Genomic DNA, 15,295 nt, shown 5'->3' on the forward strand with positions numbered 1-15,295 from the left:
TGGGTATGTCTGTGATGGTGTCTCCAGATGAGATTAGCATTTGAATCAGTGGATTCAGTAAAGCAAATTGCCCTCCCCAATGTGGGTGGGCCTCATCCAATCTGTTGAGGGCCTGAATAGAAGAAAAACACAGAGAAGAAGTAATTTGCTCTCTGCCTGACTGCTTGAGCAGTTTTCTCCTGGTCTTCTCCTACCCTCAACACCCCTGGCCCGCTGATTCTCAGAACTACACCCTGGCTTTCCTCCAACTTTAACTTGTAGATAGTAGATCATGGGACTTAGCTTCCATAATTGCACGAACCAATTCCTTATAATAAATCTGATCTTTTTAATAATTAAATCTTTATATATCTCTTATTGGTTCTGTTCTCTGGAGAACCCTGATTAATCCTTTTTCTCCCTCACTCCCTCTCCCTCTTTCTCTCTCTTTTGCTTCCTTTACTTATAAATCTATTTTATACATGATAATTGCCTTCTTTTCTTTCTAGAATATAAGCTCCATGAAGGAATTTCAGCACTATGCCTGGCACATAATAAATGTTCAGTAAGAATTTGTGCAATAAATAAATGAACATTGCAATGAGGCTAAGAGAGGGGTTACTAATTCCCATTTTTATCAGAAATAGTAGGTCACTTGCCCAAAGTGAAAGTACCATCCAGCGTTTAGCCATGAGCTCTCCCAAGGGCAGGACTATGTTTTATACATTTTTCTTGCCCCACCGAGTGTCTGGAATACAGTCCCTGGGAACAGGATAGAGTAGTGGTTAGTTATTCGGAGTCCTGACTCTGCCATTTACCATGTGACCCTGGGCAGGATATTTAACCTCCTTGAGGCACAATTTCCTCATATGTGCAATGGGAATAAAAATAGTACATACTTCGTAAGGTTATGAAGAGTAACTCAGTATAGGCAAAGCTCTTAGCTCACTGCTTGACACATATTGAGGGCAATACATTTTCATTTTCTTTTACTTTTGCCTCTTTTCTCTTAGTAGGCATTCAATTAATTTTGAGTCAACTCATTTAATTTTCTATAGTTTTCAAACTGTGTCAATGAAGCAACTTATTTTCAGTTTCTTTAACTCTAAGCAAGGATTCTTTCTTGACTTCACACAAATGTGAGTGGCATTCACACCATGCAAACCAGCAACATTGCCCAACTGAGAAATTCTCCCGCTCCCCCTTGTAGCCTTCTGTGAGCTTTGGGGCTGAGAGCGAGGGCTCTGGTGAGGGGGGAGGAGCTGCCAAAGGTGGATAGGGTTTTGTCTTCAATTGTGAGCAGAAATATTTCAGGTCTTAGACCATTTCCAGGGAGTCCACCTCCAAGCTGGATTTTTAGAATCCCTCTTGTGGTGCTTTCTTTGGAGATGGAGAAAATGCTCCCCTCTCTCTTCTTTTATCCTCCCCTATTTCCTTTCTCTTTCCTCCTTTGCCCAGTCACTGTTACCTTCCCTTTTCAGCTTCCCCCATTTACCTCAACACAATAGCTCTACTCAAAACCCTTCTGCCTTTGGATCTCTTTCTTTACTAATTCTACCAGAAATGCAGCAATGACAAGCCGGGTGGTGGAATGTCAAACAGGAGTCAGATGGGCCTGAGTTGAAATGATTTGCTACTTGTTACCTTTGTGACTTTGGGCAAATTCGTTAATCAACTTCTTGGTGCCTCTGTTTTCTCACTGGTAAAATAATAACATCTGCCTCACAGCTTATTTACGAATATTTGATGAGCACTTAGTAGGTGTCTAAACAATACTAGTTTTATTTCCCACCTCCATGTCCCAACCAAATGGACAGATTTGAATTTCACTCCAAAAAGAAGAGTCAAACTAATGCTCACAGCAGTTCTGTTATAATAGCCAGAGATTAGAAGCAACCAAAATGTCCTTTAATAGGTGAATGGTTAAACTGTGGAATACTACTCAGCCATAAAAAGGAATGAACTGATATGCACACAGCAACATGGCGAATCTCAAAAACATGCTGAGTGAAAGAAGACATACACAAAAGGGTAACTACTGTGTGATGCTGTCTATGGGAAATGTGAGAAGAGACGAATATAACCTACAGTGCTAGAAGGCAGATCAATGGTCATCTGGAGCCAGGGGTGAGAGTGAGGACTGATTGGTGCAAAGAAATGTTTTTGGTTGATAGAATCCATAAAATTGTTTCTGGTGGTGGTTGCATAAGTCTACGACTTTGTCAAAGTCATGGATACGTACAATTAAAATTAAGGCCTTTTACTATAGGTAGACTCTACCTCCATAAGTTGAGTTAGAGAAATAAGAATCAAACCGACAATTTGGATAACTTGCTCTTCACAGTACCTGGCAATAAGATTTTGCCTTTAGCACTCATCATCAGGAAAACAATTCCTTTGTTGCACAGATGTTCCAATAAGAGGTATTAGCCACTCCTTGGAGTGAGAAGGAGTTCGGGTGTAGAGTGTGGTGTTTCATGGTTTGGGAAGGAGAACATCTGTTGTCTCCCACCAGCCTTGTTCCTTTGTTCCCTGAGGGTCTGGGGTGTGTTCTATTACTTTATTAAGCCTTCTCAAGTTCCGCCCATCTTCTTTCATCCCCCACTTTCCCCTTTCCTTTTCTTCCTTTCTTTGTATTTCTTTGCCTGCCAAGTTCTATGAAGTTCTGAATCACAGAGAAACAGATCACATTAATCTGAAAAGCCAGGTTCAATCAGGAAAAATAAGCAGGAAGTTTTAAGACAATTGTCTTGAGATAATCCAAGACAAAGTTTTGCTTTTTACCTTGTTCTCATAATAATCTGGGTTTCTTAGCCTGAATAATTAAGGCTAATTCTTCATTACTCTCTTCATCTGTGCCAATGGAGAAACATGGTAAGCTCCCGGGTGTCTGGAATTTGTAAATGAGGAAAACTGTTATAGAAATAGTTTGGAATCAGTTGTAATAAACAAATTTTAAAAAGAAATAATTAAAAATTATCATTGTAAAAGGACCAGAAATATCACTTCTTTGGTGAGTATCTTTCTCATTTATTTTTTATATTTTGATTTCTTTTTTTTCTTTTATTATGTTATGTTAATCACCATACATTACATCATTAGTTTTTAATGTAGTGTTCCATGATTCATTGTTTGCGTATAACACCCAGTGCTCCATTCAGTACGTGCCCTCTTTAATACCCATCACCAGGCTAACCCATCCCCCCACCCCCCTCCCCTCTAGAACCCTCAGTTTGTTTCTCAGAGTCCATAGTCTCTCATGGTTCATGTCCCCCTCCAATTTCCGCCCCTTCATTTTTCCCTTCCTGCTATCTTCTTTTTTTTTTTTTTTTTAACATATAATGGATTATTTGTTTCAGAGGTACAGGTCTGCGATTCAACAGTCTTACACAATTCACAGTGCTCACCATAGCACATACCCTCCCCAATGTCTATCACCCAGCCACCCCATCCCTCCCACCCCCCACCACTCCAGCAACCCTCAGTTTGTTTCCTGAGATTAAGAATTCCTCATATCAGTGTGGTCATATGATACATGTCTTTCTCTGATTGACTTATTTTGCTCAGCATAACACCCTCCAGTTCCATCCACGTCGTTGCAAATGAGAAGATTTCATTCCTTTTGATGGCTGCATAATATTCCATGGGATATATATACCACATCTTCTTTATCCATTCATCTGTCAATGGACAGCTTGGCTCTTTCCCAGTTTGGCTATTGTGGACATTGCTGCTATCAACATCAGGGTGCACATACCCCTTCGGATCTCTACATTTGTATCTTTGGGGTAAATACCCAGTAGTGCGATTGCTGGGTCGTATGGTAGCTCTATTTTCAACTTTTTGAGGAACCTCCATACTGTTTTCCAGAGTGGCTGCACCAGCTTGCATTCCCACCAACAGTGTAGGAGGGTTCCCCTTTCTCCGCATCCCCGCCAACATCTGCCGTTTCCTGACTTGTTAATTTTAGCCATTCTGACTGGTGTGAGGTGGTATCTCACTGACATTTTGATTTGGATTTCCCTGATGCCGAGGGATGTTGAGCACTTTTTCACGTGTCTGTTGGCCATTTGGATGTCTTCTTTGGAAAAATGTCTGTTCATGTCTTCTGCCCATTTCTTGATTGGATTCTTTGTTCTTTGGTGTTGAGTTTGATAAGTTCTTTATAGATTTTGGATACTGGCCCTTTATCTGATATGTCATTTGCAAATATCTTCTCCCATTCTGTCGGTTGTCTTTTGGTTTTGTTGACTGTTTCTTTTGTTGTGCAAAAGCTTTTTATCTTGATGAAGTCCCAATAGTTCCTTTTTGCCCTTGCTTCCCTTGCCTTTGGCGATGTTTCTAGGAAGAAGTTGCTGCAGCTGAGGTCGGAAAGGTTGCTGCCTGTGTTGTCCTTGAGGATTTTGATGGACTCCTGTCTCACATTTAGGTCTTTCAACCATTTGGAGTCTATTTTTGTGTGTGGTGTAAGGAAATGGTCCAGTTTCATTCTTCTGCATGTGGCTGTCCAATTTTCCCAACACCATTTGTTGAAGAGACTGTCTTTTTTCCATTGGACATTCTTTCCTGCTTTGTCAAAGATTAGTTGACCATAGAGTTGAGGGTCCATTTCTGGGCTCTCTATTCTGTTCCATTGATCTATGTGCCTGTTTTGTGTCAGTACCATACTGTCTTGATGATGACAGCTTTGTAATAGAGCTTGAAGTCTGGAATTGTGATGCCGCCAGCTTTGCTTTTCTTTTTTAATATTCCTCTGGCTATTTGGGGTCTTTTCTGGTTCCATACAAATTTTAGGATTATTTGTTCCATTTCTTTGAAAAAAGTTGATGGTATTTTGCTAGGGATTTCATTAAATGTGTAGATTGCTCTAGGTAGCATTGACATCTTCACAATATTTGTTCTTCCAATCTATGAGCATTATATTTTCATTTCTTACATTTTTAACATCGATATGTACTGTTCTGTAACTTGCTTCCAATTACCAATATGCTTAGAAATGTTTCATGTCTATACATATATTAATTTGAATCATATGAAATTGCTATTTCTGTAGATCTAAACAGAAAGAATTGTTAACCAAATACATCTATTCCTGTATTTTAATGGCTACATAGTATTGCATTATATGGTTATACCATAATGTAAAAGAAATCATTCTCCTATTGATGGACATTTAGGTTGTTCCCATTTTATTTTGCCAATACAAACAGAATTGTAATGAATACACAGACACATACACACTACACATATTTTTGTATACATTTGTGTATATATATATCTTTGCACATAAGTTTATATATGTCTTTATGTGTATACATGCATATATATCTTCATATATGTGTATATCTTTGTGTGTATATACATATCCATGTATAAAATATTTGTGTGTATCTATCAGTTTTTTTTGTAGAATAGATTGGATAGTTTTCTAGATGCATAACTTTGGTCAAGGGGTTCACACATTTCACATTTTGGTAATTATTGCCAAAATGTCTTCTAAAAGGACTGTAACAATTCTTTTCCCCAGAATGTCCTTTTCTCCCCACATTCTCAGTAATCGGATGCGTGAATTGGTTTTTGAAGCATTTTGAAATTAGTTATTTTATTCAGCAAAAGCAGTAAGAAAGACCTACCATGTGTCCAGTGCTACTAGGCCTGAGAAGTAAATATGTGAATAATTTATATAGTCATTGCCTTCGCAGAGTGTGTGTTCCAATTGGTGAAACAAGACTAATGCACGTGTGCATACACACTCAACACGCGCGCATGCACGCACAGTGGCCATGACTTCATTGTCATACTCACCAATCATTTCTAGCAAGATGCACTGAAAATACACCCATTGCCTACTCCGAGGGTCCATCGGAGTCCAAAAGATCCAGTGTCGTTCTAGTTCCTCCCCTTACAGTCTGCATGACCCTCAGTTTCTTTATTTGTAAAATGCACAGAATAATGATAATCTCCTCATCGGGTTGTTATGAAGATAAAATATAGTGCCAAGTGCAGTGCCCAGCCCTTAGTAAGGACTCTATGAGTATTAGCTACTGCCATTCGCCTTCCTTTCAAGAATGTTTACCAGCTTCACATGCCTGATATTATCCCTCTATAGTATGACATTAAAAAATGTTTCTTTCTTTTTTAAAGATTTTATTTATTTATTTGAGAGAGAGAGAGAATGAGAAACAGCATGAGATGGGAGAGGGTCAGAGGGAGAAGCAGGCTATCCGATGAGCCGGGAGCCTGATGTGGGACTCGATCCGGGGACTCCGGGGTCATGACCTGAGCCGAAGGCAGTCGCTTAACCAACTGAGCCACCCAGGGGCCCTAAAAAATGTTTCTTACAGGGTGTGTCAGGCCCCAAGGAGGCAGGGACTATTGCTCCCCTCGTTCTGAACATCATACCTCTGTTAGTACAACCTGGTTGCTAAGCTTTCTGCTCTAGAGCTACTTTATTCTAAGAACTTTCAACGTTGCCTGCCCCCTCAGACAGGGATTTCTCATTGCTGTTTTACAAAACACTGATTCTTGATTGAAGAAGGGCCATTTCAATGACCGCCAGTGTACTTTAGAAGGAAGATAAGGGGGCGACATGGTAGATACATTTAACCAAAGTAGAATGGTGCAAGGTGAAGCCTTGGAGATGTTTACTCATAACAGACACATTTTCTGCATTTATTATTAATGTTTCAGAAAATACTGTTTTCTTCCAGGTATGTAAATTTCGTGTTCACTGGGGTGGCATAAGCAGGTGGGTGGAAAAGTGCCTGGTCCATTATGCATGACCATGAAAAGTACGGTAGTCCATAAACATACAGCTTCCTTCTCCAGTACACTTACAAAATCCGTTTCAGTTACTTGCCTGTTCGATGCTCAGGTGGCTGCAGCAACGGCTGCTCAACGGAAAGTACAAGAAAAGATCAGAGAAATGTAAACATTGACAATCTAACAAGAAGGCACTGTCCCCACTGGAAACTCATTAGGGGCAAGGACTTTGGTGCCTATAAATAGCCTTTGGAGGCAGGCATCTTCATGGGCTGCTCAGGATACCCTGACCACGTGGACAGATCTGGATTGATAAATTGCAGTGAGGAAGTGCTAAAATGCCATGTAATGTCGGGGCTGAAACCATTCCAGCTCACTCAGACTTCAGGTTTTCTGTGTTGAGATTCCATTGGCACCATGATTTGTATTCAGTAAGGGGTTCATAGGATACCCACAATAGGCTACCTGTTCCCTCCGAGGGTGCTAACCTAGTGAGGATCGTCGACCACCTGATGAAAGTTCTAGTCCCACCCGATGCTTCAAGGTTAAGTCATATATTGTCCCCCAGATTGGATTCAAGCAAGCTAGTTTGAAGTGTGGGGTGTGTGTGAAGTGACCAGGGACGTTTTCCGTTGTGTGGAGACCTTCAAGCGCTGATAGCTGTGCTATGCTTAATCTCAATCCTCATTTTCATCAGGAATATCTCATGTATGGCAACAAAATGGGGAGTCCATAGGAATGAGAGCTTTGATTTCTGGTTTTGACTCTTTTCTCAGGACACTGGTTGGAAGAGGTCTAACAAGCAAAAACAGGAAAGAGATCCTTCTGAGTGGTATGTTTTAGTATAATTGCCTCCTCCAGATTTTCTCAAGGAAAAAACATTTGATTTTTGGCATTTGGTCTTAGTATTAGGACAACTTACAGCCTGTAGGCAAAGGCTTTGCGAAAACAGGCATATTGATGCGTAAGGTTAGGCTGCCCTTTTTTTTTTTTTTAACTAGGTGAAAATAAAATTTGGATTTAAAAATTATATTAATGCATTTAGTGACTACTCTTGATGTTTGGGGACAATGGTGTCCTGAGTTAAACTCAGCAGACACTTCTTGAGCATCTCTTGAGTTTAGTGCTACAGAGTCAATCCCGACCTTGAAGAGATCAAGTCTAGAGAAGAGACTGTATCCTAATTTTTTTTTTTAAGTCTCCGTATTAGAATGTCAAAATGTGAGATTGTGGCAAGAATTTATGTTTCTTTAAAGCTGTGGGATTTTAGAAAGAACAGTTGGAACCCTGGGATCCTGGCACCTCTGACCTTTAAACTGTAGATCACAAGCTTTCCAAAGTAGTTTAAAGTTATCCTGCAATGGAGTCATACAGAACCGCAGGGATGGCCATTGCATGCTGTCGAAGTCTCTCTGACTCTTTCCCTGCCTGTTGTGTGAGAATTTCCACCATCTCCATTCCTTTCACATGGTCCTAGAAGTCTTCAAGAAGGCTCTCCCGTGTACTCCTCCTACCAGTCCTTGGTTACTTGGTGGTGGCCACCATTTTGTTTCTTACTTCTCTAGCTCCTTGTAATGAATCTTCTTTCAGGATGAAAGCTGGTGCTCTCAGCCACCAAAGGCTCCCCCAGGGCCACTGATGCCAGCCAACATGTATGGCCCTGCCTCTGTTGGCACCTCCCCGATTCTGGTGCTGCCACCCCCTCTGCCTACAGATACAGTCAACACCTTTCCTCTCCTCCCCTGCTTCGGGCCAAAAGGCTCTAAAACAAAACCAGAGCACACACCTGGATCCCGTTAGCAATCTGTTCAGGAGCCAAATAAGCAAGGAATTTTTGAGTCACAGCCTTTCTATCCCCCACTTTATATCTCTCTGCTTGCTACCTCATCAAGCAGCAGAGGCCCGACAGGAGAAGCTCAATCCTTGCTTTGGACGCCCCAAGCCATGCCCCATGTCTGCTCTCATGTACCATCCTCCCTGGGAAGAACCGATATAACTCCAAATAGATTGGGAGAATCTATCGTTAGGTGTGTTTGTAATAAGGCACATGCCTATGCTCCCCACACCCCCTAAAATTAGCTCAGAGAAATATCCCTTTCTCCCTACAGTCAGCTCTGACTGCCAAGGAGAAGCCGATTTCCTGAGGCTGTTTGTCCCAGACCTTCCCATTCCCAGTGGGGGTCTGGGCTGCCTTGTTTTATTGCCTGCCTTAGAGAGAACAGTCTGCTTTGTCAACAGGTTAAGAATCCCAACTGTGCACCCAGCACACAAAGCAGTTAGGAGCAGAGGTTTTGGTAGTCAGATCCTGATTCTGCTACTTCCTATCCAGGCTAAGACTGTCCCCTTTTCTGTAAAATAGGGAAATCTCCGTGCCAATGGGGAGCGCTAAGTAAGGTTATCTATACTGTAGCTTTGACTTATAATAATTACTCAACTGTTGGTTTTTTTTTTTTTTTTTTTACATTAAGGTGTATGGCGTAGTGTTACAACATGGCTTCCTCTCCAGCTCCTGATTATCTGCAATCCATTTTCATTCAGCTGCTAGATTCATCTCCCCGGAACGTTCGTCTGTGTGAAAATGTGAGATGAGCTTCCTATTACTCACAAAGTCCGGAAGTCTTTCTCTCTGCTCAAGGCTTTGATCTGGCCCCAACACAACGTTACCTCCTTTTGTCCACTACTCCTCTTCACACACCCTCTGCTCCAATGAAAATCAACCAACATTCCTGAAGTCCACCCGTGCCCTGTGCACGTTTGTTCTTTTATCTGGAATCCGGATCTTATCTCTTCTTCGCGCCTGGCTCAAGTGCCACCCCCTCCACCAAGCCTTCCCCAGCCCATAGTAAACCCCACAGCTCTTTATGGACTCTATGGACGAGGGGCATTTATTCCATGTCGCCACACAGTTATCTACGCAAACTTTGTGCTGCAAATTTACACATCCATCTCCTGCATCAGATGATGGATGATGGCATCTGTCTGATTCATCTTCATACTGCTAAGCCAGGGTTTCTCAACCTCAGCACTATTGACATTTTGGGCTGAGTAATTCTTCGTTGTGGGAGACGTCATGTGTACTGCGGGCTGTTGAGCAGCTCTCGTGGTCTCGATTCCCTGGAAGCCAGCAGCATCCCCTCACCCCAATTGTGACAACCAAAAAGGTTTTCAGACATTGCCAAATGTCCCCCAGTTGAGAACTGCTGTCCGAGATTGAGCTTGGGGGTCTGAACATGGATGATTCTCAGTGAATGCTTACGAAAAGAAGGAAGGAGTTTGGCTTAGGCCCTTTTAAACGGTAGTGAAATATATAATTAATGATATTCTTTCAGTAATTGGAAATAAAAGGATAGAGTTCCCATGAGAAGTCAGAACTAGAGATAGAGATTTGAATGTCACTAGCATGGAAGCTGCCAATAGGTATTTATTTTTTGCATAGTGCTTAGGAGTCTGGAGTCAGGTAGGATTTGGGTTCCGATACTGGCCTCCCCACTGTGAGCTGTTACCGTGGGTATTTATTTCCTTATTTTTAAAAGATTTCATCCATTTATTTCAGACAGAGGTAGGGTGAGAGGTAGAGGGAGAGCACGAGTGGAGGGCTGACTCCCCACTGAGCAGGGAGCCTGATGTGGGACTTGATCCCAGCACCCTGGGATCATGACCTGAGCCGAAGGCAGACACTTAACGACTGAGCTACCCAGGCATCCCCCATGGGTGAGTATTTAAACCTCTCTGAGCTTCAGTTTTCTCCTTCTGTAAAATGGGGATGATAATTGTAACCCACATGGAGTTGTTGTGAGGATGAATTAGGTAATGTACTTACAGGGCTTAGCAGGGAGCCTGGAACGTAGTAAGCACTAATATAGTTCAAAGCTATTATTAATATTGTGATTATTACTGTAATATTCATTCATTCAGAGGTTATGACAGTATTATTTCCATTTTATAAATGGGTTGTGGTTAGAATCTGGATCTTTTGACCTCCAACTTTCCCTGGATCATACTTATTTGACATAGCTCAAATGGAGTCATTCACAATAAAGTCTTCACTTCGTTTGGAAACTGAGCCCTAACTGCCTACAGCAAAAATTCCTTTTCAATTGGTAAACACCATCTTCATCTGTAACTATCACTGGGAAACTCAGTGACTGCTTATTAAGCACTTTGGATAAGTAGATGCGCTGGATACTGGATATAAGACACCTGTGTTGCTAAAACAAAGCACCTGCCTGTTTGTAGATTACAAACCCACAAGCTCAAAGATTCTGTCCTTTAGCCTTGAAAAAATGAATTCATAAGTTTTGCAACGGGTTGGCATCAGCTCCAGGCAGCATTTGATATTTGGAGTAAAGCAGCATGAGCAGCTGCCTTGGCCCAGAGCAGAAGCTGGGACAGAAGCTCAGGACAGGACAACAGGTAGGAGGGGAAGCCAATTTCCTCCTGAGATAGCCAATTAGCTGAGCGGATCCAGGCAGGCCAATCTACAGTAAAGCAGGATAATTCTCTTGCCTTAGAAACACCAGAGAGGTTAGGAAAACTTCGCCCCAAACCATTTCTATCACCAGCAAACTGGCTGACTGCGGTTGTGGCGGGGCGGGGCGGGGGTAGGAAGGGGAGCTCCTCTCCATACTTCTGTTTGCTCATCTGCAAAATAAGGGCATCGGATGAAAGGAGTGGTTCTTGGTGCTGCCCGCCTTGGAGGCGGAACACTATTAGTGCAGATAGTGCAGGATTTTGGTAGCAATTACTAGCCATTAACAAAATGCTTGACAACTCGTAAATACACCTGAAAAAAAAAAGAGTTGGGTTTTTTTGGGGGGGGATCACTTTCCGTCTCTGTTGTTTGATAGAGTGGATTTGCCCATCCATGTATTCAATAGTTGAGCGCATGCTAGGTGCCGGGTCTGAACGAGAACCAAATACCGCCTTGGCCCTCAAATGGGGCTTACGTTTAACGAGCATAGGTTGGAGGAAGGGCTTGATGTCTTTTCTCCTCCAAATCCAAATTCCTGTCCTGAGTCTGGCCCGCCGCCCTTGCTCGGTGATGGAGATCCCTACCTCCCGCTCTTTCCCGCCGCGTCCGCTGGGACCGCCGCGCCCCTTGCCCGCGGTGGTCGGTGCCCACCCCCACCCGGTTCGTGCCGAAGCGGGGCATCTACGCCGCGTGCCTTCCGATTCCTGCAGGTGGAGCCAGAGCCCGGCTGCGCGGCGGACGCCGCTTGCCGGGCAGCCCCGGCCGAGGCTCGCGGGCTCCCTCTCCCCTTCTCTCTTGTGCGGTCTCCCTCAACATCCAAACCAACCGAGTGCGTCTGAGGTGAAGTCGTGCCAGACTTGGAGACGGCTGCCAGCTCCCTCTCAAGTCTTGGCTTCACAAAGGAAAGCAAATTACAAAAATGGAAATTTTCAAACTAGCGTTCAGTGGTATTCAAATCGACGTTTGGGTAGCACGCAGGCACAGACCGCGTTCGTGCTATTTTGTGATTAAAATGATACCGAAAATACCTCCTTGCTTTGGTTTTCATCTGCTAAAGCGACTTGTGTCTTTCCCTCTTCGAATCTCCCCTCTGTGCGGGGAGCGGCCGACCCCTGACCGCTCGAGAAGCGCTGACATTTGGACCAGCGTCTGCTGAAATCTTGCCCCTGCTGACTTTCCTAAAGAGTTGAACTTTTAAAATGCCTGCGCTTTTCAGCCTGGAGAGATACAAATGAAGTTTCTAGGTACTTCGCCGGGAAGTTCTGGGTTTGGTGGCACGAGTCACGAGCTCTGTGGTAGTGCCCAAGTCGTCTCTCCGCGTCGTCGGGACGCAAGGAGCAAACCGGGACGTGGGATGGAGGGCTCTGTCTCATCCTTTTTTAAAAGATAGTTTTAAAGTGGCCGTTGAGCTGGGTCTCGAATGGTTTCACTTACTGTGTATTTTTTGCAGTCGCCAGACAGGCCGTGTCCCAAGTGGGTTGGTGAGAAAGGCGCTTCCCCACCCCCACCCCCTACCGGATCGTACCATTTCTTTCCTTGGAAGCTTTGCCCGGCTTCTTACACAGCTGTGTTTGCAGTGCCTGGAGACAGGTGGGGGAGCAGCCTCCAGCTGAAGCTGCAGGCTCCCTCTCTAAGGACTGTCTGAACAGCTATTAAAAAAAATGTAAAGATCACACATGCACACACACACATACTTTATTTATTTTTTCGGTGGCGGTCACTCACTATGCCTGACTGCCGTCCAAAGGCAGCTGTCCCGGTTTGCCGGGCGAAGCGTCAGAAACGTTCTATTATCTGTATTCTTCAGGCCACATTGGCGTTGCCTTGGGCCACGGCTGTGTCTATCTAGGTACAGTAAAAGCTGGGTCCTGTGGCTGTGGCCAAGCTCTTGGACTGATTATGATTGTGGGAGAGAGGACCACCCATCTCCACAGGTCAACCTCAAACTCTCATGAACACCGGGCAATGTTCAGGCGGTAGTCACATGAAGAGGTTTTGTTGATTTGGGTCTATACAAATTAGAATTCTCTGGGTCAAGCGATAGCAGATAAATCAGACTAGACAGGTAGTGTTTTTCAGACTTCAGAATGGAAGGATGACTTCCAGTTTGGATCAGACACCCTGAGGGCTCTAGTCCTGAGTACTCAGTGTTCTTTGGGACCCTCATGCCTTGGCTTGTGCTGTTGCATCCTCTCGGACTATCTCCCCTATCCTCTTCTGCTTAGCAAACTCCTGTTTGTCCTTTAAGACTTGTCTTAAATGCAACCTCTCTGAAGTCCTTCATAGCCATGCCCATGGCTATGGTCCCCCACACCCCCATAAAATTAATAATCCTGTCATCTGTTAAATATAACTCTATTGTTTGAGCTACATAACATACTGCACTGTATTAGACTTTTTTTTTTTTTTTTTTTTTTTTTGCCTCTTTCTTTCCTGACAATATACTCTTTGCAAAGGCAGGGAACACATCGTTTTTACCTCATACCCCTCATACTAAAAATGCTTAGGAAAATCTGTTGAATGAATAAAGAAACATGCTTGGTTTTTAAATATATTCAAAGGAGCAATTTTTTTTTTTTCAGGTTCTCCTAGTTCAACAGCCAGACATCTTTGACCGTGTCTGTAGAGCTGAGAGTAAACATCTTAAGTTTATGTTAAAGTCTGATTTTCCCATCTGAGAGACATTCTCCTGCTTATGGTAAGAAAAGTTTGATGTGCATGTAGGTGGAAAATTTCTGTATCCCCACCATCTGATTAATGCATCTGTTCCTACACAATCCAAGGAGAGCAGAATATCACTGCAGACATGGGAGTCTGTGGGAGTGATATAGTTCTCCTATCACTTTGGGGTACTCTTATGAGTTACGCTAACAGGTTGCTATTTATTAGACTTTATTCATTAAGTTGCTGAAGCCACAAACCTGGACGTGTGCTTGGAAGCTTCCTTTCCCTCAGGTCCCATGTCCAGTTATCACCAAGTTATGTCACTTCTTCTCCAAAATATTGCTTATATTTGTTCATTGTTCTTCACCTCTGCCATTGTCCCATTCTAAGCCACTATCACTTCCCCCCTGGACAATAGTCAAAGTCTTCTAGTTTGTCTTTCTGCTTCTTGTCTTGCCTGCCTCCCATCATGTCAACCCCTGGCCTACCACCTTTGAGTGGCTGCATAATCCTTACATAGTCTTAGCATAATTCTTCACATGACAAAGTTTGATCTGGCTCTCCCCTATCTTTTTAGCTTCTTTCTCGCTGAATACACTAGCCTTCAGATCCTTGAACTTGCCCAAGTCTTGCCTACTTCAAGTCTTATCCGTGTGCTTACTTCTCCTGGGAATACTCATCCACTCCCTTGGATTACTTCTCATCTTTCAGAAATTGATTTCAATGGCACTTTCTTGGAGATGTGTTCCCTGCTTCTCTTCCCCACTCCATCTCTCCTGGATAAATCAGATCCCCGTTTTTGTTCCTCCTGATGCTCTACTTTTTCTTTATGTTAGTTATCACATGTTTACAGTGATAAAAGTTATTGATGTTTTTATTCAATTTATGCCTGTCTCCCCATCCACAGTAGATCACATGAAGGCAGGGACCATATCTCTTTATTCAGAAGAGTGCACCTGTGTATCAGTACCTAACACAGAGTAGGGAGTCGAGAAATACTCCGGGTAGTGCTGCAGTGAGAAACGCTAGCAGGTCATGTGTAACAGGCCTGGGACATGAAAATAGTTTCATGCAAAAAAAAAAAAAAAAAGTAATCTGAAATGAGACTCAAAGATGTTTATGCACATGGAGCAAGCAAAAGGAAGACTTGAGTTATGATATGATATCCCACGGCCTTTCTCCACTGCTGTTTGAAAAATAAGAAGAGAACAAGAACAAAAATATTTGTTTTACAGCTCTACCAAGAGTCAGCCCTCCCCTACTCTCCCCCTTGCATCAAGTACATCCTGTACTTTTGGCAACATGTTGACTGGATATTTAAAAGCTGTGAACTGTTCTGAAAATTTCACATACTGGGTTATGGGCCATGTGTGTTTGATCAAAATTCAATTACTACACTGTACCATACTTGGAAACCTA

At 43.0% G+C, this 15,295-nt stretch overlaps 1 long non-coding RNA gene across 4 annotated transcripts in view; it reads left to right on the forward strand.

Annotated features, from left to right (window-relative positions):
• The first annotated feature begins 11,035 nt into the window (after window positions 1-11,035).
• LOC118521476 (uncharacterized) overlaps window positions 11,036-15,295 on the forward strand; it is a 45,902-nt gene continuing 41,642 nt past the window's right edge. For 2 of the 4 annotated variants that reach the window (XR_013447582.1, XR_013447581.1), the window contains exons 1-2: window positions 11,036-11,154; window positions 13,795-13,910. This is a non-coding gene — a long non-coding RNA (uncharacterized LOC118521476). The remainder of the gene's footprint in view (window positions 11,155-13,794; window positions 13,911-15,295) is intronic. The other 2 variants (XR_013447579.1, XR_013447580.1) reach the window with 1 other exon arrangement.

Source organism: Halichoerus grypus, chromosome 5 (genome assembly GCF_964656455.1).
Source record: "Halichoerus grypus chromosome 5, mHalGry1.hap1.1, whole genome shotgun sequence".
In the NCBI taxonomy this organism is placed as follows: domain Eukaryota; kingdom Metazoa; phylum Chordata; class Mammalia; order Carnivora; family Phocidae; genus Halichoerus; species Halichoerus grypus.